The following is a 25,383-nucleotide window of genomic DNA, read 5'->3' as shown; positions in this document are numbered from 1 at the left end:
GAGAGACTATGGCTTGGACTCTGAGCAGTAGAGGGTTCTGAGTAGACAAAGATGTAGGAGAAGCTGAAAGCAGGGAAAACTGTTAAGAGACAAGTGAAATAATCTAAGCGAGAAAGGATTAGAGCAAGTTGTGACAAGGAAAATAGTAAGAAATTGTTAAATTCTGTCTACATTTTGAGAGTAAAGACCAAATGATTCACTAAGGACTAGAATGTGGGGCATGAGAGAACAAGCAAAGACAATGTCAACTCCAAAGATTTTAGACTATGTCAAAAACAACAGAATAGCCCTTTACTGAGATGAGAGAAATGTGGAAAGAACACGACTGGGGTTAAAGATCAGGAGATAGGATTTAGACAGGTGGAAACGTCCAGCAGACAGCTAAACAAAAGAGTATATGGCAGGTGAGACATGCAGGCTGGAGATAAAATTTAGGAGTATTCAGCATATTAATTATATACTTAAAGCCAAATAAAGAAAATAAGGAAGATGCTACTGTAGTGGCTTAAATGAATAGTGTTATCAAGGAGGAGAGACCAATCAACTTTATCAAATGGCACTGGTAATAAAGTACAATGAAAACTACAAAGTGACTGTTGGGTTTAGCAACACAGACTTCACTGGTGATTTTGGCCAATGCAGTAGGCTATGATCAAAACCTGACTAAAATGAAGTCAAAAGTAAGTACTTTAGCAAGTGTGGACAGCTCTTTAGAGGAGATTTTCTGTGAAGAGATGAGAGAAATTAAATGGAAGCTGGAAGGATATATGAGCTTGAGAGTTTGAGTTTTAAAAATAGAAGAATTACAGCGGGTTAATACGCTAACAAAGATGATCCAGTAGAAAGGGAAAGACTGATGACCCAGGAGAATGAAGGGCAATATTTTCAAATGGCAAGAAAGAATAGGATTTGATGTACAAGTAGAAAGCCTGGCCTTGGATGGAAGCACAATCTTGTGTGAAAACATAAGGAAGAGTATATAGGCACAGGAAAGGGGGTAGATATGGTATAGAAACCTGTGAAAATCCTCTTCCTCAATGCTACTATTTTCTTAATGAAATGGGAAACAAAGTTATTAGTCCAGAAATAGGGTAAAAATGGTGGCATTGGAGGACATATAGAACACATTATAGCTATTATACTGTTAAATTTTTATTCCTTATCAATTATTTTGATTCTTCACTTAAATTTAAAAGCTTAGATGGAGAATGCAGGATGCTTAGCAGTGTTGCACAAATTGATTTGCTGACTTTAAATGATCTTGTTGCAGAAGTTAAGCATATGTTATCTATAAACCAGAGCATAAAAACCAAACCTGACTCTCCATGTGGCTCTACTCTTCCAGCTCAAATGTCATTCCTACAGCTAGATCTCCTCCTAATACCCTAGAGTAATTAACTCTCTAGGTACACATTCACAGAATTCTGTGACATAAGAGACAATCTAACAATTAAAAGAAAGCCACAATATACTACAGTATGATAAAGATAAAAGAACAGTAACAATAGAACTCCATCTAAAACAAATCCAAATAGATAAAAATTTAGTTTACATTATTTCAAGTCAGTAGAAGAAAGGCTGGATCATTTATATCAAAAAACATCCAGACAGATTAAAGTTTTAAACATAAAAAATGTAAAAAGTACTTAGAACACATAATAAAAAGATTCAATTTATTTTGTACAGTTGGATATGGTTAAAAGTTTACAAGTGTATTATTCCTGCAATACTTTTTAAAACCTTGTTTCTCCACCCTCCTACACTGCTGGTGGGAATGTAAACTGGTGCAGCCCCTCTGGAAAACAGTATGGAGGTTCCTCAAAAAATTAACAAAAGAACTCCCCTATGACCCAGCAGTAACACTGCTAGGAATTTACCCAAGGGATATAGGAGTGCTGATGCATAGGGGCACATGTACCCCAATGACCATAGCAGCACTTTCAACAATAGCCAAATCATGGAAAGAGCCTAAATGTCCATCAACTGATGAATGAATCAAGAAGATGTGGTTCATCTATACAATGGAATACTATATGGCTATGAGAAAGAATGAAATCTGGCCATGTGTAGCAACATGGATAGAACTAGAGGGTGTCATGCTGAGCAAAATAAGTCAGGCAGAGAAGGACAAGTACCATATGTTTGTGCGTATAGGTGGATTAGGAGGAACTTAATGGAGGACCATGGGGGAGGAGAAGGGGAAAAATAGTTGGGGAGAGGGAGGGAGGCAAACCATGAGAGACTCTTGAATGCTGAGAACTGAGGACTGATGGAGGTGGGGGAGAGAAGAAGGGGGGTGATGGGCATGGAGGAGGACACTTGTTGGGATGAGCACTGGGTGTTATATGGAAACCAATTTGACAATAAACTATGAAAGGAAAAAAAGCCTTGTTTCTTCAAATTAATAAGAAAAAGAGAAAAATCAGCCATTTCCTCCAACAGCCATCAAAATATAAAACTCTATCTAAATTTCCATTCTCTCATCAGTCACTACCCCAAAAGTATAATGGCCCCAGAGTCCACAGTACAATTGTAAATTTATATTTTAAAATAAGAGGGGAAAAAACTCAAAAGTAACTAAAAGATAATGTAGTAAATGAAACAGAGTTGCCTGACATGGGAACTCCATTTACAACAACTTGTCTAAAATTAACTTTATAGGCTACACTGAAATCTCAAAGCTATGGTCCAATTTCCCCTTTTAAATTGCAACACACAGTTATTTCTATGACTCACACCTTATTCACATACCTCTTAAGTTATTTCAAGCAATCCCCATTCTGAAGTACTGTTACCTAAATCTGAAACAAATCCAACTAATGCCAGAGATGAGTAATAAAATTTAATTTCTCCAATAAATATGTCACAATATACGAAACTCCTAATTTTTTAGCCAAACTTACTTTTTTTCTATCACACAAGAATAGATAAATCAGTTTGAACAGCACTTTCAAGAAATTAGAAAAGATCTGCATAGCTGGTAGCTGCTGAAAGTTAAACCAGCATCTTTCAGACTTTTGCTTACCGAGGAAGCCCAAACTAGTCCATTTTTTCAGTAAACAACATTGCTCATTTAAAGACACCTCCACAGGCAATAATTTCGTTAAAAGTTTATTTTTAAGGAAATCTAACTTTTGATAAATTAGACAAATCAGAAGCTTTAATACCAAAGCACTTTAAGTACTCAGTATTTCAAATCAATACATAGTTTCCAAAGACAAGAACATAAAGCATAAAAACTGTTCAAACATTACTATTAGAACAATAAATTCACATCAATAATATCATTGTAAATGGCTGTACCATATACAGAAGACTTCCTTCCCCTAACACCTACAGTTCTGACCTACTTTTACTTTTTCACACAATTTTTGGGTTTCTTAGAAAGGGCCATATAATCCAATTAGCCATTCGAAGACTGAACCCAGCTGAATGGTCAGTGAGCCTACTTGAAAACCTGGGATAAATGAACACTTCGCATAACCCCCTTTTATTTCTTTAAAAGCTGTTAGAACATTTTTCCTAGTTTTGATCCAAAATCTTACCTCCCTGTAACTTCTTCCTGTGGTCCTATTTCTGCCCCATCTAACCACATAGGTCCAATCTCACTACCAAAAAGTATTTCTGATAACTGAGATCTGGTAGCAACTAAACTTACCAGCAAACAGAAAACTTACTTCAAAACGAATCATCCCTTAGGAAAGTCTGACTGGAGTGTTAAACTTGAACATAACAGGCTAATTAAAGAACTTTTAAGCGTATCACCTTAGGTCATTCAACAATGAAAGTACTAAGATGATAAAATGTGTATTTATTCTTACCTATTCCCAGGCTAAAAATCATCATTTCACAAACTAAACGTGAAAGGCAAATGATGAGACAAGAATGTCAAATACTACTCAAAAACACTCTGAGGGAACTACTTAAAAAGCTTCACTTATTAAACATGAATTTTTTAAATTTTTTTTAATAATACAACCTCAGTCACATTAAAGAAATGCAAATTCACACTTAGGCTGGCAGGGCAGGAAAATGTGCAAATGAGGAATCACAAAGGGGTATGAGGATCATGACTATGGTGGTTTGACCAATGTACACTTGTGGCACAATTTATCACAGTGTACACTTTAAATATATGCAGTTTATTGTGTGTCAACTACACCCCGATAGAGCTGTCTATAAAAAGTAGGGCATGAGCCAGGGAGTATGAAAACCAATACTCTCATTTAGTGTTACTTTGATTATAACTAGTACAATCTTAGAGAGAAATTTGGAAAAAGCTTAAAGTATGAAAATAGTGCATACCCTTCAACAAAGAAAATTCCTTTTCTCATTAAAACTACTACTACATATCTATATTCTATAGATATAATCACACAGATACAAAGATACACCCAAGAGTGTTCACTGTCAGCAATGTAACTTCATAAAAACTAAAAATTTTATGTCCAGCATTAGGGAAATGACTAAATAAGCCTGTAGCAGCTTCACAGGTAATAAGTCATTAACAAAAATATTGTAAATAAATCAAATATACATAAAAAGCAAGTTATAGAGCAGTACAGAGAGAAAATTCCCTTTTACATGAGAGTTATGTTCATACATGCTTAGAAAATTCCTAGGAGACGTGAGAAACCATTAACTCGAAGGTGACTTCTGGCTACTTTTCTAGGTAACTTTTCACTTTACATCCTTCAGAATGTTTACATCTTCCCATCATGCACACATCTTAATTATAACATAATTTAAACTGAATTATATTTTTAAATTATGAATTAAATTGTGACTTTTATTTATTGATTTTTAAATGTTTTATTTATTTTTTTTTAAAGAGAGAGAGAGCGCACCAAGGAGGGACAAAGAGAGAGGGGGACAGAGGATATGAATTGGGCTGACAGCAAAGAGCCTAATGTGGGGCTCAAACTCACAATCTGTGAGATCATGACCTGAGCCAAAGTCAGATGCTTAACCAAATGAGCCACCCAGGCGCCCTAAACTGTGACTTTTTTTTTATTTTAATGTTCATTTATTTTGAGAGAGAGAGTGTGTGAGCAGGGGAGGGGCAAAGAGAGAGAGACAGAGAATCTGAAGAAGGCTGCAAGCTCTGAGCCATCAGCACAGGGCCTGATGCTGGGCTCAAACCCATGAGAGCAAGATCGTGACCTAAGCCGAAGTCAGACACTTAACCAAATGAGCCACCCAGGCATCCCTCTAAATTGTGACTTTTAAAAACTAAATTGAGGAATCCATGTCTAGCAATATGAGCGAAAACTTTCCCAATTAAATACAACAAAAACTGTTTTGCTCTAAAATAGGCAAATTTTCTGGTAATTAAGGGAAATCCTAAGGAAAAGGGAAAATCAAATAGGAAACGAAAGTGTTAATGGACACTTAAGGCAAAGACACTAAACTGTAGTTTAAAAGGGGGAAATGAGACAGGTATGAAAACCAAGACTTTCAACGGTGTCCACAGTCAGCAAAAAGGTAAATTAAGAGGAAGGGAGAAAGTTTGTCCCACTTTTCCTACCACTCAAAAGCTTAAAAAAAAAAAGTTCTCATAAAGATTTTATAACCATGGGCTCTGAGATCTGCATTCACAGTCTCTGCCAATCCAGAATACTCTCACCCCTTCTACCAACAATTAATTAACACAAAAGTGATGCCAAGGTCATGAAATCCTCAAGAAAAAAATTCCTTCTACCCAATTTAGCCTGCACAGTACAGCATTTTCAGATGCACCCCTGCTGAAGGTAAACTTACAAAAAGGGATTATATCCCCAAGAATTCCAAACAGAAAAATGTGAGAGACTATAAAAAATTTTTCATCTATTAGACGCATAAGAGAAATCACACAAAGAATTAAGAACTCATATAAAAGACCAGAGAGATTAGAAAGAACTCTTCCTATAAATTGTGTGGGAGCATTCATACACATAAGCAAAAGACACAAAGACTTTGAAAACTGAAGAATTACCAAACAGAAAGACCTGATAAACACTGACAGTTTTTAAAAAATATTCACATAAGATTTTTACTTACTTCTTATACAAGGTTGACTTTATACTGCTGAACCTTTAACATGCCAAATGAGTGGCTCCCCTACTGACTGCAGTCTCCTCTCCTCCTACTGTTTGTAAACCCAACACAGTGCTCAACGCATAGTACTGCGAAAAAATGACTAAAAGGAAACCAGCAGATATCTGTGAAGAAAAAAAAAGGTTTACTTCATGACATAAATAATTTCAAAACAGAAATAACTTTATGTTATTTTTTTATAACATATAAGGTAATCCTTGAGTCCTTCCCTTTGGATTTTCTTTCAAAATAAACCTTCATAAATACAATACACATTAATCCTATCTGTGTTCACCAGTACTCTAAAAAACAAAATCAAGGACTTTTATCACTATATGGACTTCAATATTCTTGAAACTGCAAAAGGAATATATAACAGAAAGTTAAAAATCAAACAGTCCAGATAAAACTACCATAAACTGGAATTAGGTACAACTTTCGTATTTTCACAAACATTTAAACCTGCAACAGCCAAAAGAACAAGTTGTTTTGGGGGTTTTTTTTTCTGTTGAGGCTATTGTTTTCACATCACTCCCAATAAGCAACCTAAACAAAAAAAACAGTAAGTTACCTTACTAAGAACAATCTCCAAGAAAAAGCCAAGTCTCTGGGATTTCACCAATTGAGTTTCCACACTGTTAAGTTGTTTATAAATTATCTAGTTAATGTAATCAAAACACTGAATACAGTGCACCTTCAAAATCTGTGACTGCAAAGACTCCCTTCCAAACAAAAGAAATTTATTTTAAGAGGTTCAAAGGAGATACCAGAAATCTAAAATATAGTCACAAGAAAACAATCCCATTCATGATAGCACTAGAAACAATAAAATACTCAAGAATAAATGCAACCAAGGAAGTAAAAGATCTATACACTGAAAGCTGTAAGACAAAGAATTGACGAAAATACAAATATATGGAAACATATGTGTTCATGGAACAGAAGAATACTGTTAAAATGTCCATACTGCCCTAAGCCTTACAGCTATAGATTCAATGCAATCTCTATCAAAATTCTACCGGCATGTCTTACAGAAATAAACAATCCTAAATTTCATGTGGAACCACAAAATACACAGAACATCCAAAGCAATCTTAAGAAAAACAAAGCTGGAGGCATCACACTTCCTGATTCCAAACTATACTACAAATCTACAGTAATCAAAATAGTATGGTAGTAGAATAAAAACACACATAAAGCAATGGGACAGAATTAAGGACCCAGAAATTAGCTCACACATATCTCAATTAATATTTGACAAGGGAGTTAAGAATACACAATGGGGGGGCGCCTGGGTGGCTCAGTCGGTTGAGCGTCCGACTTCGACTCAGGTCATGATCTCACGGTTCGTGGGTTCGAGCCTCGCATCAGGCTCTGTGCTGACAGCTCAGAGCCTGTAGCTGCTTCAGATTCTGTGTCTCCCTGTCTCTCTGACCCTCCCCTGCTCACACTGTCTCTATCTCTCAGAAATAAACATTAAAAAAAAAAAAAAAGAATACTCAATAGGGAAAAGATAGTCTCTTCAATAAACAGTGCAGAGGAAATGGGATGTTCACATGTAAAAGAATAAACTGAACCCCTACCTTGTAACATTCACAAAACTTAATGTGAAATGAATAAAAGGTTTAAATGTAAAACTACTAGAAGAAAACATAAGGACAAGCTCCTTGACACTAGTGTTAGCAGTGATTTTTGGATACAACACCAAAAGCACAATCAAAAAAGCAAAAATCAACAAAACTGTATCAAACTAAAAGGCTTCTGTGCAGCAAAAGAAACTACCCCAAAGTGAAAAAGTAATTTACAGAATGGGATGAAAATATGTATAAACTAAATTATCAGCTCAGGGGCTACTATCCAAATTATATAAGGAATTCCTATTTAAAATTTTTTTTTAATTTTATTTTAAAAAGGGGCACCTAGTTGGCTCAGTCGGTTGACCATCAGACTTCAGCTCAGGTCGCGATCTCTCGGTTCGTGAGTTTGAGTCCCACCATCAGTCTCTGTACTGACAGCTCAGAGACTGGAGCCTGCTCTGGAATTTGTATGTGTGTGTCTCTCTCTGCCCCTCCTTCACTCACGCTCTGTCTCTCTCTCAAAAATAAACATTTTTAAAAATTAAAAAAAAATGTTTTTAATGGGCAAAGGACCTGAATGGACATTTTTCCAAAGAAGATATACAAATGGCCAACAGGCACATGAAAAAGTGCTCAATATCACTAATCATCAGGAAAATGAAAATCAAAACCACAATGAAATATCACCTTATACCTGTCATAATGGCTATTACCAAAAACACAAGATAACATGCACTGGCAAGACTATGCAGACAACACTTGAAACCTGCTGGTGGGAATACAAACTGGTATAGCCACTATGGAAAACAGTGCAAAGGTTCCTCAAAAATCCAAATTCACAGATACAGAAAGTAGATTGGTGGTTACAAAGAGAGAGAGAAGGAGAATTGGTCAAGGTGGTCAAAGGGTACAAGCTTTCAATTATAAGATGAGTAAGTTCTAGGGATCTAATGCACAATATGGGGACTACAGTTAACGATATTCTATTACATACTTGAAAGTTGCTAACAGTAAATCTTAAAAGTTCTCACTGAAAAAAAACACATAAAAAATGAGGTGATGGATATGTTTATTAATCTTATTATAATAACCATTTTGCAAAATATACATATATCAAAACATTACACTGTCCTTTACACAATGTTATCTCAATTACATCTTCATAGTGCTGGAAAAAAATAAAATACAGCCACAAGAAGAAGCTCCTATCCTACAGCTATTCTATTCTGTAGACTGTGCTTAGACCATGTTTACACAACTACCTTAGGAGCCATGCAAAGGTAGATACTGCCTTTAAAAGACAGTTCGCAGCTGCCACAATCCTACATTTCAAGATCTATAAAAGACTTGTTTTATTAGAAGATGCCTGAAGAGTTAAAAAAAAAAAAAAACCACGAGGTAAAATCTGTCATGTACTGAAAATAGAAGTAGTCAAACTAAATTTGGTGAATTCATTATGGATAAATCCAGACAAAGTCACTAACTAAAAAATTTAGGTGCATCAAAATTTACTATACAAAAGTCATTCCAATGCCCCCCCCACCTTTTTCTTTTTTTAATACAAAAGGCTTACTAAATCAGGAAAACGCAATGCACATTATACAATGATTGATTTTGGCAGAGCAGTTGATAAAGTAGACAAGCTACTCTTAGAGACAAAATAGGTAAATACCAAACATGGCTGAATGGTAATACCAATCAGGGAATAGTTAAAAGGCTAAATGATCATATCCCAAAGTTGCCAATTAGTGTTTTAGAAAGTGTCTTAATCACCTATCAAAAGACTGTTCTCTGCCTGAACTTATTAACACTTTAATTTCTTGAATAAGCTAGTTTATAATGATGTATTGAACGTACGAATATCTCAAAAGAGGAAAGAAAACAAAGGATAAACCAACTAAATAATGTTTCATAAAATAAGACTTTTATTTTATCCTTTGCCACCACTCTTTCAGTCCCCCAGCGAGAACAACAGAAATTCCAGTAGCTAGCTTAGATAAGGAGGGATCCCATGTTATTTCAGCCTACAAACTTACCTCACATAATAAATTGTTCAGGGGCACCTGAATAACTTAGTAGTTATTAAGCGTCTGACTCTTGATTTCAGCTCAGATCGTGATCACACAGTTCATGAAATCAAGCCCTGAATTGGGCTCCTCGCTGACAGCACAGAGCCTGCGTGGAATTCTCTCTCTTTCTCTCCCTCTCTTTCTCTGTCCCTCCCCTGCTCATGCATTCTCTCTCAAAAGAAACAAACTTTATTAAAAAAATAAATAAAATATTCAGTTAACTGGTTTTCATAAAAATGGCTCTTGAAAAGTACTACTTTTGTAATAATGACTTTTTTTTTAATTAGGGACTGTTCACCTAAAAGCACACTAAATACTCTACAATGAAATTTCAACATTATGATTCCAGCTAAAGACATGCTCAACAATTTATTCAACATAATGGATTCCAATTATATCAGACATATCGATGTTCTACACACAACTGGAGGAACCCAGAATGTTTTGCTTTGTATACATATGCCGGTCAAGAGGACTGCAGAGCTAGCATCCCTACAACTCTTCAGTCGTTTCTGCTTGGCTTCTATTTCCACACTGTTTAAAGGACTTGTGTTTGGCCTTTATTCCCCTAATAGTGCTTTTCTGAGCCATAATTTGACTTTCAAGCGCAGATAAAATTTTTTTAAACGTTTATTCATTTTTTGATAGAGCAAGTGAGAGAATGTGAGCAGGGGAGGGGCAGAGAGAGGAGTCACAGAATCCAAGCAAGGTCCAGGCTCTGAGCTGTCAACACAGAGACAGATTCAGGGCTTGATCTCACGAACTGCGAGATCATGACCAAAACTGAAGTCAGATGCTTAACCAACTGAGCCACCGAGGCGCTGCTCAAGTACAGATAAAATGCCAAATAACCCAGAACTCCGAAAAGGCTGAATTTAGTGAAGAAAATAGTACAGAAAGAATAGATGTTCCAAAGAGTAACATCCCACCACCAACCACCACCACCAAGTTTTCTCTTCCCTCCTTTGTAAATATGATATACCTTCATTTTATCTATTACATTTTACATTCAAAGTGTATTTATTTTCAAATTGTTTCTATTTACATTAACTCATCTTCATTGTGAGATTAATATTTTCTTACATGTGAATTTGGTCGGCTGAGATGGAACACAACATAACTTACCATTAAAATTAATGGAATATGTTTTCATGTAATGGCTTTTCATTTAGCAGGGTTTTCAGGAATGAATTTAAGACATTAAACAAAGGATAGATACATCTGATTCTGAATTCAACCAGAGTTTCGAGAGCAAGGGACACCAGTTCTATCTCAAAAAGAAAAAATTACTCGGCCTCAGTTACTTATACACCAAAATAGACTAAAGAAACACAGGATAAGTGAGATCAACTAGTAGGAACAAGAATCACACTTCAAGGCTTATGGATTTTAATTGATTATAATCATAACAAATTAGTGTGCTACTAAAATCAAATTTATTCTAAAGAGTTTAATAATAACAAGATTAAAAGAAGGCCGAGTTGAGCAAAGGAAGGGAACAGATCACAAAACTAGAGCAGTCAGGATGCTGTGAGTTGAACTTCAAAAAACAAATCAGGAGGGGCACCTGGGTGTCTCAGTCGGTTAAGCGTCTGACTCTTGGTTTCAGCTCAGGTCATAGTCTCATGGTTCCTGGGATTGAGACCTTCCTGGGGCTCCATGCTGAAAGAGTGGGGTCTGCTTGGGATTCCTTCTCTCCCTCTCTCTGCCCCTCCCCTATGCACACGTGCACATTCTCTCTCAAAATAAACTTTTTTTAAAAAATTAGGAATAGGGGCGCCTGGGTGGCTTAGTCGGTTAAGCGTCCGACTTTCGCTCAGGTCATGATCTCGCGGTTCGTGGGTTCGAGCCCCGCGTCGGGCTCTGTGCTGACTGCCAGCTCAGAGCCTGGAGCCTGTTTCAGTCTGTGACTCCCTCTCTCTCTGACCCTCCCCGCTCACGCTGTCTCTCTCTCTCTCTCTCCTATAAATAAAAATATTTAAAAAAAAAATTAGGAATAGGTAAATGAAGATGAGGACTTCCAATAAGGATGACTTTATTCTAAACACTTTAAATGACAGGTAAAACATAAAAGGGGATTACCAAAGACATGGCTGAACTCAAACTAAGATAACATCTCCCTGAGTCAGAAACAGTAAAAATCCAAAACAGTAATCAATACCTAAAATACAATATATGAAAGAATGGGGAAGATGACTGGATACTCACTAGAGAGTAGACAAAGGTCAGAAACTTAGCTCCTGCAGGTAACAGCAGCAGAACAAACCAGATTCACTACTTGATACCAAAGGACAGGGATGGGAATAGGATATGCATAGGTTGCAGGGACAGGGAGAAGGAGGAGAAAGTGGGAAGGAGGAGAAAGAAAGGGAAAGATATATGAAAAATAATCAGGCTACAAACGTTATTATTACTTAAGAGTTACAGCTTTATAGAAACTCTGAACTTGGAAAGAGGACAAAACATCCAGTATCACAGAAAATTTTAAATGAACAACTCCTAATATCAAATATCAAGCCAATATTCACATCTCCCCAACTGCTTTGTAAATATCTTTTCAGTTATTCTGTGTTGATGTATTTCTTGTCCCCTCTCATCATCCTTGTTTCTCCTTTTATTATTCAGTTTCTTACACTTCTTAGAATTTGGGGTTAGAAAAACATTTAGCTGGTCCTGTAGAGATTCCCAATATAAATGTTGAAGTGTTTTGTCCTTTTTATTTCCTATAAATTGGTAAATTTATTTTATTTTTTTTAATTGGTAAGTTTAAAGGCTACATCGGATTCAGGATTATGACCTGAGTGTAAGACTATGGCACAGACAGCATGGCTTTTTCCAAAAGTATATATCTAATGTCCAGATGTCTCCCCCTTTATAGTGATATTAGCAGCTACTGGTTGTCTTTGCCTAGACGTTATTCATTAGGAGATGCAAAATGGTGGTATTCTAAGTCTATCACTCTTTCTTGATTAGGTAGAATACATCTATAGAAATTCTTCCCCTGACCTGAGAAACAATTCATATGAGTAGGATAAATGCTTCTCATTTACCAGCTGTCAAAATAATAAGCTGGTCCAACACCAATTAAAGGCTTTTTAAAAATATTTTAGTATGAATTCACAGGTTAAATATATTTGATTTGTTTCAATGTATTAGTTATTATCTTTACTGATGTTCAAATTCCCCTTTTTTGGCCAATGGGATCCTATTCAGGATAGTTCCTAGGTTGTTTCGACACTACCCGCATACTCTTTGGCTCAATTACTCCAGGTATGTTCTACCTGTGGCAAATAAACTCTAGAGTGGTCCTCATGGTGTCTGCTACTTGGGTGTTCTCACCCTTGTGCAATCTTCTCTTAGTAAGGGTGAATGAGATCTGTGACTTGCTTCTTATTAATAAAGTATGGCAAAGGTGACAGATGTAAGTTGATTATATACACATGATTATGTTACCTAAGACTGTAACCCATGTTACTAGGACATGCTTCCTCTCCCTTAATGGTGTTGAAGCAAGCTGCCATGCTGTAAGCTCCCTGTGGAGAGGGCCATGTGGCAAGGGGCTAAGGACTGCCTCCTGGACAATAACCAGCAAGAAACTGAGCCTTTCGCTTGGGCAGCCTTTAAAGTACTGAATGCTACTAACAATTACATGAACCCAACTGGAAGCATATCTTTCCCCAACTAAGCATCAGATGAGACCCCAGCCCTGGTCAACATCATAAAAGCAACTTTGTGGAATATTGTAGACCCACCTAAGCAGAGGAGCCAGTTAAACTCCTGACCCACAGAATCCATGGTATAATAAATGTGGGTTGCTTTAAGTCTCTAACCCTGTATCATACTGTAACAGAAATTAATCCTTAAATTGTAAAATTGTCTCATACATTTCCTGCGTAGACTGAGAAATGACCATTCTGGGCACTAGTTCACTTTTATTGCAAAAGGTATTTAAAGACCACAATATAGGCACCAGGAGTGCTTTTTGTTACAAAGTCAGTCATTATTTCTAGGTCTTCTTCGTCAAAAAAGCCAGAAATGCATGTATTTTTAATAAGCTAAATTATTGCATGAGTGTATAGGGAACGTTTCATTAAAATTTAGTACTATGGGGCTTTCACATCATTACACTGACCTTAACACTACATCTGTTTTCAACAATGGTAAAAATCTCAGTTTTCAACAACACCAACATAATCATTCATTTCATTTAGCCTACAATGCCCACAGTATAGCATGGGAATATTACCAGCAAAATTATGATTAAAGTAGTTCAAGATTTATTCTCTTTTTTTGTCATCTTTCCTCTACTCTCTTCCCAGGATATATTTCAATCAGGATATACAGCCAACTTACCATGTTTTAAAGTCACATGGCATAGTTCACTCTGGTGTCCACCGTAGTTCACTCTAGTTCACCAAGTGAATACAAGATTCTGTGGTTCATTTTACTTCTTGTTTTTAGGAGTTTTTAAATTTTCATTTAACAATTATGTAAAATATTTAAATGGCTCCAGAGTCAAGTCTTAAGAAAAATTAATTCAAAGCACAAATCATACCCTTGTGCTTTACTATACTGTAAGTCTCTCCCTCATAAGTAACCATCATTTTTTAGATTCCATTATCCTCTATTTCTTAATGTTTATTCATTTTGAGAGAAAGAGAAAGCACATGAGTAAGGGCAGGGCAGAGGCAGAGAGAGAGAATGCCAAGTGCAGAGCCCAACACAGGGCTTGATCCCACGAACTGGGAGATGATGACCTGAAATGAAATCAAGAAGTGGAGAAGTGGATGCTTAAATGAATGAGCCACCCAGGTTCCCTTCTCTTCTACTTTTAATAAGAGCTATACATATATATATATCACACATATATACATTTTTATATACACATATATATACATACACCTGTATATACACATATTTATACACACACACATAGATATATAAAATCACCTCCGCCTTTCTCAGTACAAGACTGCATATTATAAACACTTCTACCCACTTTGCTTTTTTGTTTGTTTGTTTTAACCTGTTCCAGAACAGACCTGCTTTGTGACTAGAGGCACAGTGAGCCAGGTAGAAACAGTTGAAAATAAATAACATGGAAGGAGAAGTAACAGGGGGTTAGCACTAATGGGAAAAAAAAGTGTTCTAAATCTCCACTCAAAATTAGCCAGACAAACCAAAACCCCAAACCTTAGGAAGAAATTTAATGATGAGGAAGGGGGAGAAATCAATAAAAAAAATATTAACACCAAAATGGTATTAGTTTTATGAAAGTCTTCATAAAGATTTTTAAATTTCAACGTGTTAAAGATGTCAGAGAGGTAGAGACTCATTTTTTAAAGTATCAAAAAGGTTATAAAACAGAGAGAGAACTGAAATAGACAGATGTATATGAAAAAGCAACTCCAAATCTAAGAAATTTTCGAAAACTATAGATACTGGCAAATAGACTCAACAGACAAAATGAAGTCCAGACCAAACAGAGTAGAATTGGTAAACCGCTATAGAGTACTGAATTCACCTAGTATAAGGCACAGAAAAATAAAGAGAAAAAAAACTTAAAAGAGCAATTAAGATACTAAGATCCCAATGTAGGTCTTTCGAAAGAGATGTGAAATAGAGAAGCCATATTTGAAGAGCTGAGAATTTTCCAAAATTTAAGATCGGATTCCTCAGATTACATGTATACATAGTTAGTACTAGTTGGATATATAGACGTTCGTCCTCACAGTGCACTGTGGTGAAATTGTGAAATACCAACCACAATTAGCTGCTATTTAAAGAAATAATTAACCAGACTGCTTCACAACAAGTATCCATAACAATTTAAGAAAACCAGATGCAAACCCTGGCATCACTGAAATGTTTGCAAATCTCTTATAATGTCACATGGAGAGAGTGAAGACTTCAAAGTCATCCATACTTTAAACTCTATCCATATTTTAACATTCTTATGACTCTAAAGGCAAGGTGTGGACAATACATAAAACTAGTAATTCAAAGACTTATTTCAAAGCATCTACTAAATTCACTCTAGCCCTTAAAAAAACAAACTGAAATGCTAAGCAGTAAAATTTTACAGAAAACAGTAGCATAAAAGAGAAGAAACACAAATCAATTCCAGGCAAAGAACTTTGAAGGGCAACATAAAACTTTGTAAGAGGACAAGAAAGAATATCTTTATAACCCTGAGGTAGGGAAGAATTTCCCAAACAAAACACAAAGTATAAATCATAAAAGGAAAATACTAATAAAATCAACAAAATTAAAATTTTTAGCTTTTATTAACAAAGACACTATATAACAAAAAAGACAAGCCACAAAGCAGGAAAAGATATTTGTGATACTCATCAGCAAAAAATTAATTATGCAGAACATATAAAGAACTCCTATCAAAAAGAAAAACAACCCAACAGAAAAATCAACGGCATTCTAGAGACAAGGAAACAAAAATGGCCAGCAAACATTTGAAAAGATGTTTCTTCTCAGTAAGCAGAAATGCAAAATCTACGAGGTATCATTAGGCTATCCTACTCTATTATTTGCCAATTATCAAGCATAGGCAAGAATGTGGAGCCATCATATGTACATGTTAGTGAGGGGAAGAAACTGGTACACGTGCCCTGGAAAACAATTTGGCATTACCTAATAAAGCTGAAAATGCACCCCTCCTACAATTCAGCAACTCCACTCCTAAAACAGAAAGTCCAAAACAATTTGCTCAAAGTGCAAATCTCAACTCATTAGCGAGCAGCAAAAATTAACTTAGTGGGTCTTAAGTATCATTCTTATTTTTAATGAAATGGACTAGCATCACATGGGTGGGAGTTTTTTCCAACAAACTTTCTTGTTCTATATGTGGGACATCTGATAATGTACTGAATCCCATAATGTAAAATTTATTTCTTACTGTTAGTAACAAAAATATTATTAAAAACACTATCCTGGAGACATTTATGCATGCAAGCGTACCAATACACCTATGCAAGGTGTTCACAGTACCATTTTTTTTTTATAATAGCAAAAGGAAAGTGGAAACAACCCAAATCCCCATCAATAGGTAATAAACTGAAAAAAATTCATGTAATGAAATTCCATGTAGCAGTGAAAGTAAATGAATTAGAGCTATAGATACAAGATGGTGGAAGAATAACAGCACCATAAAGCTGAGGGTAAAAAGGAAGTTGCAAATGAACTCATACAGAAGGATCTCATATATAGTGTACAAAAACAAAACACAAAAAAAATATTTTAGGGATATAAATAGATGTGGTAAAATTACATTTTAAAAAAGTACAAAAATAGTGAGAAGTGCACATGTTGGAATGAGCACTGGGTGTTGTATGGAAACCAATTTGACAATAAATTATATTTTTAAAAAAGCACAAAAAAATAAAAACAGAAAAAGCAAATATAATAGTTACTTCTGGGGGGCAGGGAAGAGTAGCACAAAAAGAAATAAAAGGTTAGGATAATGTTCTTGCACTGGGTATTAGATACAAGGCTGTTTACTGTATCCTTACTCTGTTATATATTTTATTTTCATGTACTTAATTTTTAACAAAAAAATTTTAAATAAAATTGAGTGAAAGATACAGATACTTGGTATGAAGGTATTTCTTTTATATTTCATCTTTAAATTGTACTAACATGTTCTACATGCTTTTGTACACCTGAATCATTCAATATTTAACTTTCAACAACTAAAAAAATGACAAGTAGAAAGAGGTAAATATAAATTAAAATCTCTCAATATTTCTCCCTCTATTTCTCGCCTCTGTCCCTCTACCTCTCCCTCTCTCCAGTTTCAGCTCTGGTCATGATCTCACAGTTCGTGAGTTCAAGCCCCGCATCAGGCTCACTGCTCAGCACAGAGCCTGCTTCAGATCCTCTGTCCTCCTCTCTCTCTGCCTCTCCCCTGCTTATACTCTCTGAAAATAAACTTAAAACAAAAACCCTCCGTCTTTTCCCACTGCCCCTCTCCTATGCTCACTCTCTAAAATTAAAAAAAAATTGTTTTAATTAGTATGTTATTTTAAATGCTGCTGGAATGTTTTGCTTACATAAAACTCAAAGAATATGGAATGTAATCACTCACCTATTTATACCAGATAAATAAGGCTAGACAAGCAGAAAAGAATTCAGCCTTGCTCATTTCAGTTATTTTGTATTTATAAAGTATTTCTTTTCTCCCCTACCTCTATCAGACAAGGTAAGTGCATGGGTTATATTTTACATAGAATTGCAAGGCTAACCTGAAATGTATGTTTTACTTGAAAACTGCTCCAAAAATTTCAAGCTCAGAAAGACTTCATTCAACTTAAAACTAAATGGAATTTTTTGGACACTCTCCCATCCCAACCACCAAAAGAGCAATAGGACTAAGTCACTTTTATAAAGGATCCAATTTTAACTTAATATTATAGTTAACATCTAGATCAAACTGGAGGGGATTTAAGAAACTACTCCCATTCATTAGCAACAGTGTATCAACCACAAGGATTATACACCAGCAAACCTGAAACTGTATCCAGATATGAAGAGTTCCAAATGATATGACAAGCTTGAGAAATTCACCTTACAGAATTCATAACCTTCAGCCAACCTCGGACTGAAAACTGTAAAAGAATTATAGAGCACATTTCAAATAAACATGACTTCCCAATAAACTAAATACAGGTCAGAAGCAACATAAATGAATTCAACCCGTGTGTGGATATTAAAAATTTAAGAAAACATCTTAAATGTTCACAAACATAGCATTCAGAACACTGGGGAGCTTTCAATGTACAGCTTAGCTTGTTCAAATTTATTTCAAAGATAACTAGATCTAAACACATGCAATCACTAAATTATGTATGCACACATTTTACTCAGAACACTTACATTACTGATCAACAAGGTTAACTGGTACTATGTACAAAAATATTTTTTCTGGAATTCATGTATTAAATCAGTTTCCATTCTGCTCCCAAGAGTAAACCTGAAACCTTTATTTTTGAAGTCTCATTTTACATGGCATTCCATGGAAATCAATTAGCCATGCTAAAAGAGAAGAATGATGGCACAATTGACAAGCAGAAGGCTCAATGAGTTCCACCATTTTCAATCAAGCAATTCATTCATTCACCAACATGAACACCACCTACAAGAACTATAGTTCAGTGGTTAAAAAAAAAAAAAAAGTGGGACAAAGTTCCCACTTCAGAGTGGGCAGTTATGGTAGTAACTCATAACACACGTTCACCAGAATGCGCCTGAAAAATTTCTTGGAATCTAGAAAGAGCATAGTCTACCTACTGCTTTCTACATAAAACATTTTATATAGCATTTAAGTTGCTTTTACGATTTTCTCCATTTGAAAATTTTCAAGTCCTCATATTTAAGTCACTAATGTTAAGAGTCAATCCTCTAACTCTGGAAGGAAAAAAAAAAACTGTGTAACATTAATGTGGCTTTCTAATACCTAACAGATTTAATTGCACACAGTGCCTATTTATTATTCATTCATTCATTTATAGTAATCTCTATGCCCCACCTGGGGCTTGAACTCATGACACCCAGATCAAGAGGGACACACTCCAAAAACTGAGCCAGCCAGGGATCCCATCATCATCATCATCATTAGAAAGCATTCTTTCAAAACAGCTCAATGAATCAGGATGGGTTCTAGATCAGAATACCTCAGTTCACATTCAGGTTCCTCCTCTTACCTGCTCTTTGAACAGATTATTTAACCTGTCTCCCTAGTTTCCACCAAATAGTACCTATACCATAAAACTGTTTGAGGGGATTAAATATGTCACCATACATAAAGTGTTTAGAGAGACTAACAGCAAATAAGCACTCTAATATTAACCATCACTTGTGTAGCAACTAGCAAGATAATACAAGCAAGGCAAATGAACTTTAAGCAAGTTAATAGTTAAATTCACATATACAATAAGTGGTAAACTTACAGCAAAGCCAAACCTAAGCACTTAAGTCTCCCTAGCACACATGCTTCTTCCACTATACCACACATTATATAGTTCAACCACTGTGGGGGGAAAAAAAACTTGCATAAAATCTTGGAATTAGTAAAGTCTAAGACCTGTAAGTCTCCTAAATACTGACCCCCAGCTTACTATACCAGACCACACGGTTTCCCTGGCAACTCAAATGACTCATGTGCAAAAATAATAATTGTCCCACATTTTCTAATGAGAATGTAACATAACATCAAGTCTCACGATAGACAATTATTGAAAATCATGTAAGCTCCAATAGCCAATCATAAATGTTATTAACAGTTGTGACACCCGTGTGGCTCAGTATTAAGCATCCCATTTCGGCTCAGGTCATGATCTCACAGGTTCCTGAGTTTGAGCCCTGCATGAGGCTCTCTGCTGTCAGCCCAAAGCTGGCTTCAGATCCTGTCTCCCTCTCTCTCTGCGCCTCTCCCCCTAGCAAGTGCATTCGTGCATTTTCTCAAAAATAAACATTAATAAATGTTACAGTCAAAATGAAGAAATATGGACATACGATATTTTCCTCTAATAATGGTAGGCAGCTAGGATCCTATGGCCCCTATGAAACTTACTCAATATGAAAACTATCTTAAATGACCTCTCTCACTGGAATAAACGACATTTCTCCCCTTGGTAAAAATGCATAGGCTGGTGTCTACACAGAAAGCTAAATGTTTCTGGCTAACAGGCTACTCTCCTATATACTCACTTATTTCTATAAATCCATTAAACAGAATAAAAACAAAAATTGTTATTTCTGTAAAAACTAAGTTACATCCTTTGGAAGGCCTTGATGAATGAGTGGAAAATTTAGAATGATTTTTAACTTGGAAAGTTTCCCAGTGCCTACATTTTCATTCCATTTTAAAGAAACCAATACTAGAAACTCATAGGCAATGCTTTTAGGGTATGATTTATAGAAAAAAGATCAGTAACCTCTACTCAAAGAGATTGATCCAAATAAAAAGACAAAAAGTAAATGTTTTAAGTTAAAATAAAACATTCAAGTTACCTAACCAATGGTCCTAATTACACAGAGAAGGTCCAAAAGATCTCCACAACACTCCCTCCAACGAGGGGTTCCCAAAGGCCTCCTGCCACTTTTCTTCTGCTCTCTGCTTATAGGATAGGAGCAAACTGAAAACTACATGTGTCCAAGAATGAGGTATCCATCACAGTGAGAAACTGCAGAATAAGGATTTAATTCACTTATAACGCATAGATATTTAATAAATCTTTATTGAACACCTGACCGAAACCCTTAAGATCCATCAACAAATAAAACAGACAAAAAGCCGTGCCTTCACAGAGGTTATAGTGTGTGTCAGGGACAGAAAAAGGAGACAATGAACACAACAAGGAAATTATATAGTGTGTTGGAAAGTGCCAAGTGCCACGGAGAAAACAGGGCAGGATACAGGGATCATGAGTAGGGGAGTAGAGCTTCAAGTAAACCAATAAGATAGACCTTTTGAAAAACAATTGAAGAATAAAGATTTGAAGAGTACAGAATTGGTCATGTTGATTATTTGGGGGAAAAGTGATCCAAACAGGGACAACAGCCAATTTAAAGGCTTTTACTCTGCCTATGAGAAGTCATTGCAGGGTTTTAAGGAGAGAAGTGATACGATCTGGTTGCTGAGTTGAAAAAGACCAAAGGGAGCTAGGGAAGAAGCAGGAAGGCCAGTTAGGAGGCTAACTGCAGAAATCTAGGCTAGAGATAAGATGGCCAGGACCAACCTCGCAAGCAACACAGGTGGTAAGAAGTGACTTGATTCTAGATATATTTTCAAGATAAGATAGAGCCAAGAATGCCAAGTGTGAAAGAAGTAAGTTAGGAACGACTCCAAGTTTTTTTGTGTGTGAATGCTGGATGGAGCTACCACCAAATTAGACGGACTAGACTGCACCTGAGGCAGGTTTAAAGTGAAAAATGGAAGTTCAGTTTGAGTTAATTATTTCACCTACAAGCAGAAATGCAGAACAGGTTGTCTGGAGTGCAGAAGGAAAGCCAGGGCTGGAGATATAAATATGGAAGCCATCAGCATATAGGGATTTAAAGCCATGACACTGGATGAGATCACCAGGGAAATAAAAAAAGGAAAATGAACCAAGGACTGAGCACTTCAAGAGTAGAGGGTGAATCATAAGGCAGAAAGAGCAAAGCAATTAGTGAGGAAAGAAACCCAAAAAGCACTGTGCCTGAAGGAGGGAAATATAAACAAAGTTCCACTTTGCTGAAACCAGATTTAAGTTAAAAGTTCTTAATCAGGGGCGCCTGGGTGGCTTAGTCGGTTGGGCGTCCGACTTTCGCTTAGGTCATGATCTCGCGGTTCGTGGGTTCGAGCCCTGCGTCGGGCTCTGTGCTGACTGCCAGCTCAGAGCCTGGAGCCTATTTCAGAGTCTATGTCTCCCTCTCTCTCTGACCCTCCCCGGCTCACGCTGTCTCTCTCTCTCTCTCCTAGAAATAAATAAAAATATAAAAAAAAAGTTCTTAATCAGACTGTAGTAGTTAAGGTGATATATAAAATACTATATCATAACTTTTACAAAAGGAGTGGAACGTTTCTTAAATAGTTCCTAGAAATACTCTATTTCCTATTGGAGTCTCTATTAAAATTAGTCTTAGCGCTAAAATTATATTTTGTCTATTTATCTTAACATAAAAGGAAAAAAGAAAGCCTATATGGTCCGCACTGCCATCTCTCTCAAAAACCAAAAATTCATTTAAACAGCAAGTCAACAGCCTGGCATACAAATAATTATAAATTGTCATCACTTTTCCTTTTCTAGAGCTCAGATACCACAGGTTGAGTTAATCAAACTCCTTGGTTCATAGTTCTTAAGATTTTTTCCCATTTAATCTTAATTTTGTTTATAGAAAAAGTAGCATATACTTCTATGTAAATCAATGTTTTCCCTGTGATTTGCACATAAACTAAACTTTTAGGATGAGAACATCCAAAGTCATGTTCACAAAAACTGAAAGAGAAAGCAATGAAACTCAACTCTATGCATAACAGTGATTGATGTCATTTCTAAAAAACCAGTTACTTGCTTCTAGCCTCTAAATATAGTCTGGATTTACCTTCAAAATAACTAAAAACCTAAAGACTACACAGAACAAGCAGTTATAAGATGTTATCCTCAAATATTTGATGCTACTACAAAGCATGGTCTCGCCACATTTCTTTATTACATATTAGAGGTCAAATTGCTAAAAAATCCAAAACCTTCCTGAAAACACTAAATTTACTAACAAATGAAAGTTTTACAAAGTATTACAAGACCTTTTAGGTCAAGATTTTGCTAAACAAAAATTATAATATTCAACTAAAAATATACCTTCCACATTTTTTCAAGTAAAATTCAATTTTTATTTCAGTTACAGTAACAATCTTAACTTGCGTCTTGTAGAAATTTCAAAAAAGCCCTCACTTCTTAGGCACTTAAAAANAAGCCATATTGATGGGGCACCTGGGTGGCTCAGTCAGTTGAGCGTTTGACTGAGCTCAGGTCATGATCTGGCAGTCTGTGAGTTCCAGCCCCGCACTGAACTCCTGTGCTGACAGCTCAGAGCCTGGAGCCTGCTTCAGATTCTCTGTCTCCCTCTCTCTCTGCCCCTCCCCCACTCGTGCTCACTGGCGAGCACGCACGCCCGCACGCGCTGGCTCTCAAAAATTTAAAAAAAAAATCTTTTTTTAAAGCCCTATTATGGAAGGGGTACCTGGATGATTCAGTTGGTTAAGCGTCGGGCTTTGGCTCAGGTATTAATCTCACGCTTCATGGGTTCGAGCCCTGCCTCGGGCTCTGTGCTGACAGCAGGGAACCTGGAATCTGCTTCAGATTCTGTCTCCCAATCTCTTTGCCCCTCCCCAGCTCACGCGCGCTCGTGCTCTTGCGCTCTCTCTTCCCCTCCCTCCCTCTCAAACATCATTAAAAAATTTTTTAAATTAATTAAAAAGCCATTTTGACTGTTAATTAACATCTGATTATTAAAATGTTCTCCCCACGTTACAGCCTACCAACTGGAAGGATGCTTCTTGAGGTCAGACACCCAAGACAGCACTTGCATCAAGCAGAAAAGACTACTGATGCTAAGGAATGACATAGAAAAAACTAAATTGGGTACAAAATCATAAATTAATGACTCTCTGGAACGTTGACCTGAATCATCAAGAAAGGTTTAAATAATACTCGATATCCTTTACAATTTTAAAGAGCTTAATATTTTTAAGAAAATTTTTCATTAGGCTTTATCTTAGGCTCCAGTGTGACTATGAGTCTCAGAAAGGTAAATACAACACCGCATTCTCCAATCACACTTGACAGAGATACAGTTATGACTGCTCATGCTGCAAAATTAGAAAAGACATTTCTAATTTAATGTTACAGAAAAAAATGAATTTTTCTTAAAACCTACAAACAATAAACCTAGATGTTTCTGTTGGATCCTTGAATGAAAGGAGGAGAGAGCTTGTTTATCAGAGAACACAGTTAACACGAAAGTCTACACCAGGGAACGTCTACCCAAAATAAGCTCAACACCAGAGTACTCAGTGTTCTTCTTGAGAAGATCATCCCAATCTTGCCGGCAACCGTGCTAGCCAAGCTGAAGGCAGTGTGGCCATTTGCCTACTAGGTGAGATAGGACAAGAGTAATCTAATTTAGCAAGAACTCAAATTTTAAATCAATTCCTACACAATTCAAAGTGTTTTTGTTCACACGGTATTTATCTATAAGCAGGTTACGCCTGTCTAAAATTTTCAAGACTTTCCACAAGGCATCTCAAAAAAACCCCACAACTTGTAACAGCTCCTTCAGCAGCGCCTATTCACATACCTTCTAAGGAATCCTTTTCTGATACAGGCCCAACTACGAATTTCGATTCCTCCTTCCTCCCAGAAGAAGGAAAGGATAAAAGTAAACAGCCCGCTCTTTAGCCTGATGAAGCTGCAGCCGGACGAGGTTAGGATGCCGCTACCGGCGTTGGGAGCTGCACGTCTCTGGTGCACACATGCTCCTCGACGACCAACGTTGCGGGGCTGCACATCCCACGCCAGGTGTCTGATTACCGTACGACTTTTCTAGGCTGCCGGTTTGGTTTGCTGCCGAGCTCCCCAATGCCAAAATTCTTATTGTTGGAAACTGAAGGGGGAGGGGGAATCACTAAGGAAGACACACCCCTCAGGGAGAGGAAAGGGTAACTTCCCCCGTCTCGAGGGCGGTCCAGAGATTTTTCCAAACTCTCCCCACACGCAGCTTTCCCAGCCCCAACCTCCCCCCTACCTCCCGACCGTGACCCGGGGACACGCACCCGGCGGTGGGAGGGGGCACTGGGAAGGAGGCCAGCACCGGTTCCCTAAGTATCCGGAGGGACAGTGAGAACTGAAATTCCAGCATGGCGTAAGCATGGCCCAGCTCCGGCCCAGGGACGCCGCCGGAGACGCGCTCCCTCTGTCCGCCGGCCGAGGAGGCGGTAATCCGCCTTCCTCCTGGGGGCCCACAGGCCCAGCTAAAAATAGGCGCCTCGGTCACCCCGGGGCCCTCTCCGGCCAACCTCGCACCGGGAGACGTCCCCGAGGGACTCCGGGGCCGCGCTCGTAGGCGCCGCGGCAGAGCCGGGGAGGGGCCCTGGGCGGCCGGGC

At 37.0% G+C, this 25,383-nt stretch overlaps 1 protein-coding gene across 10 annotated transcripts in view; it reads right to left on the bottom strand.

Moving 5' to 3' along the window:
* Positions 1-24,846, bottom strand: part of KTN1 (kinectin 1) — a 107,997-nt gene extending 83,151 nt beyond the window's left edge. For 6 of the 10 annotated variants that reach the window (XM_077768471.1, XM_077768496.1, XM_077768502.1 and 3 more), the window contains exons 1-2: positions 24,578-24,843; positions 6,040-6,200 (exon numbers count right to left, since the gene is read on the bottom strand). The gene's annotated coding sequence lies outside the window, so the exon portion shown is untranslated. Of the gene's footprint in view, positions 1-6,039; positions 6,201-24,577 lie in introns of all 10 variants that reach the window. The other 4 variants (XM_077768483.1, XM_077768513.1, XM_077768490.1 and 1 more) reach the window with 3 other exon arrangements.
* Positions 24,847-25,383: the final 537 nt, after the last annotated feature.

The sequence above is a fragment of the Crocuta crocuta genome, unplaced genomic scaffold, assembly GCF_008692635.1.
Source record: "Crocuta crocuta isolate KB4526 unplaced genomic scaffold, BGI_CrCroc_1.0 scaffold10, whole genome shotgun sequence".
Taxonomy (NCBI): domain Eukaryota; kingdom Metazoa; phylum Chordata; class Mammalia; order Carnivora; family Hyaenidae; genus Crocuta; species Crocuta crocuta.
The sequence above is the reverse complement of the archived record's forward strand: the minus strand, read 5'-3'. Positions and strand labels throughout refer to the sequence as shown.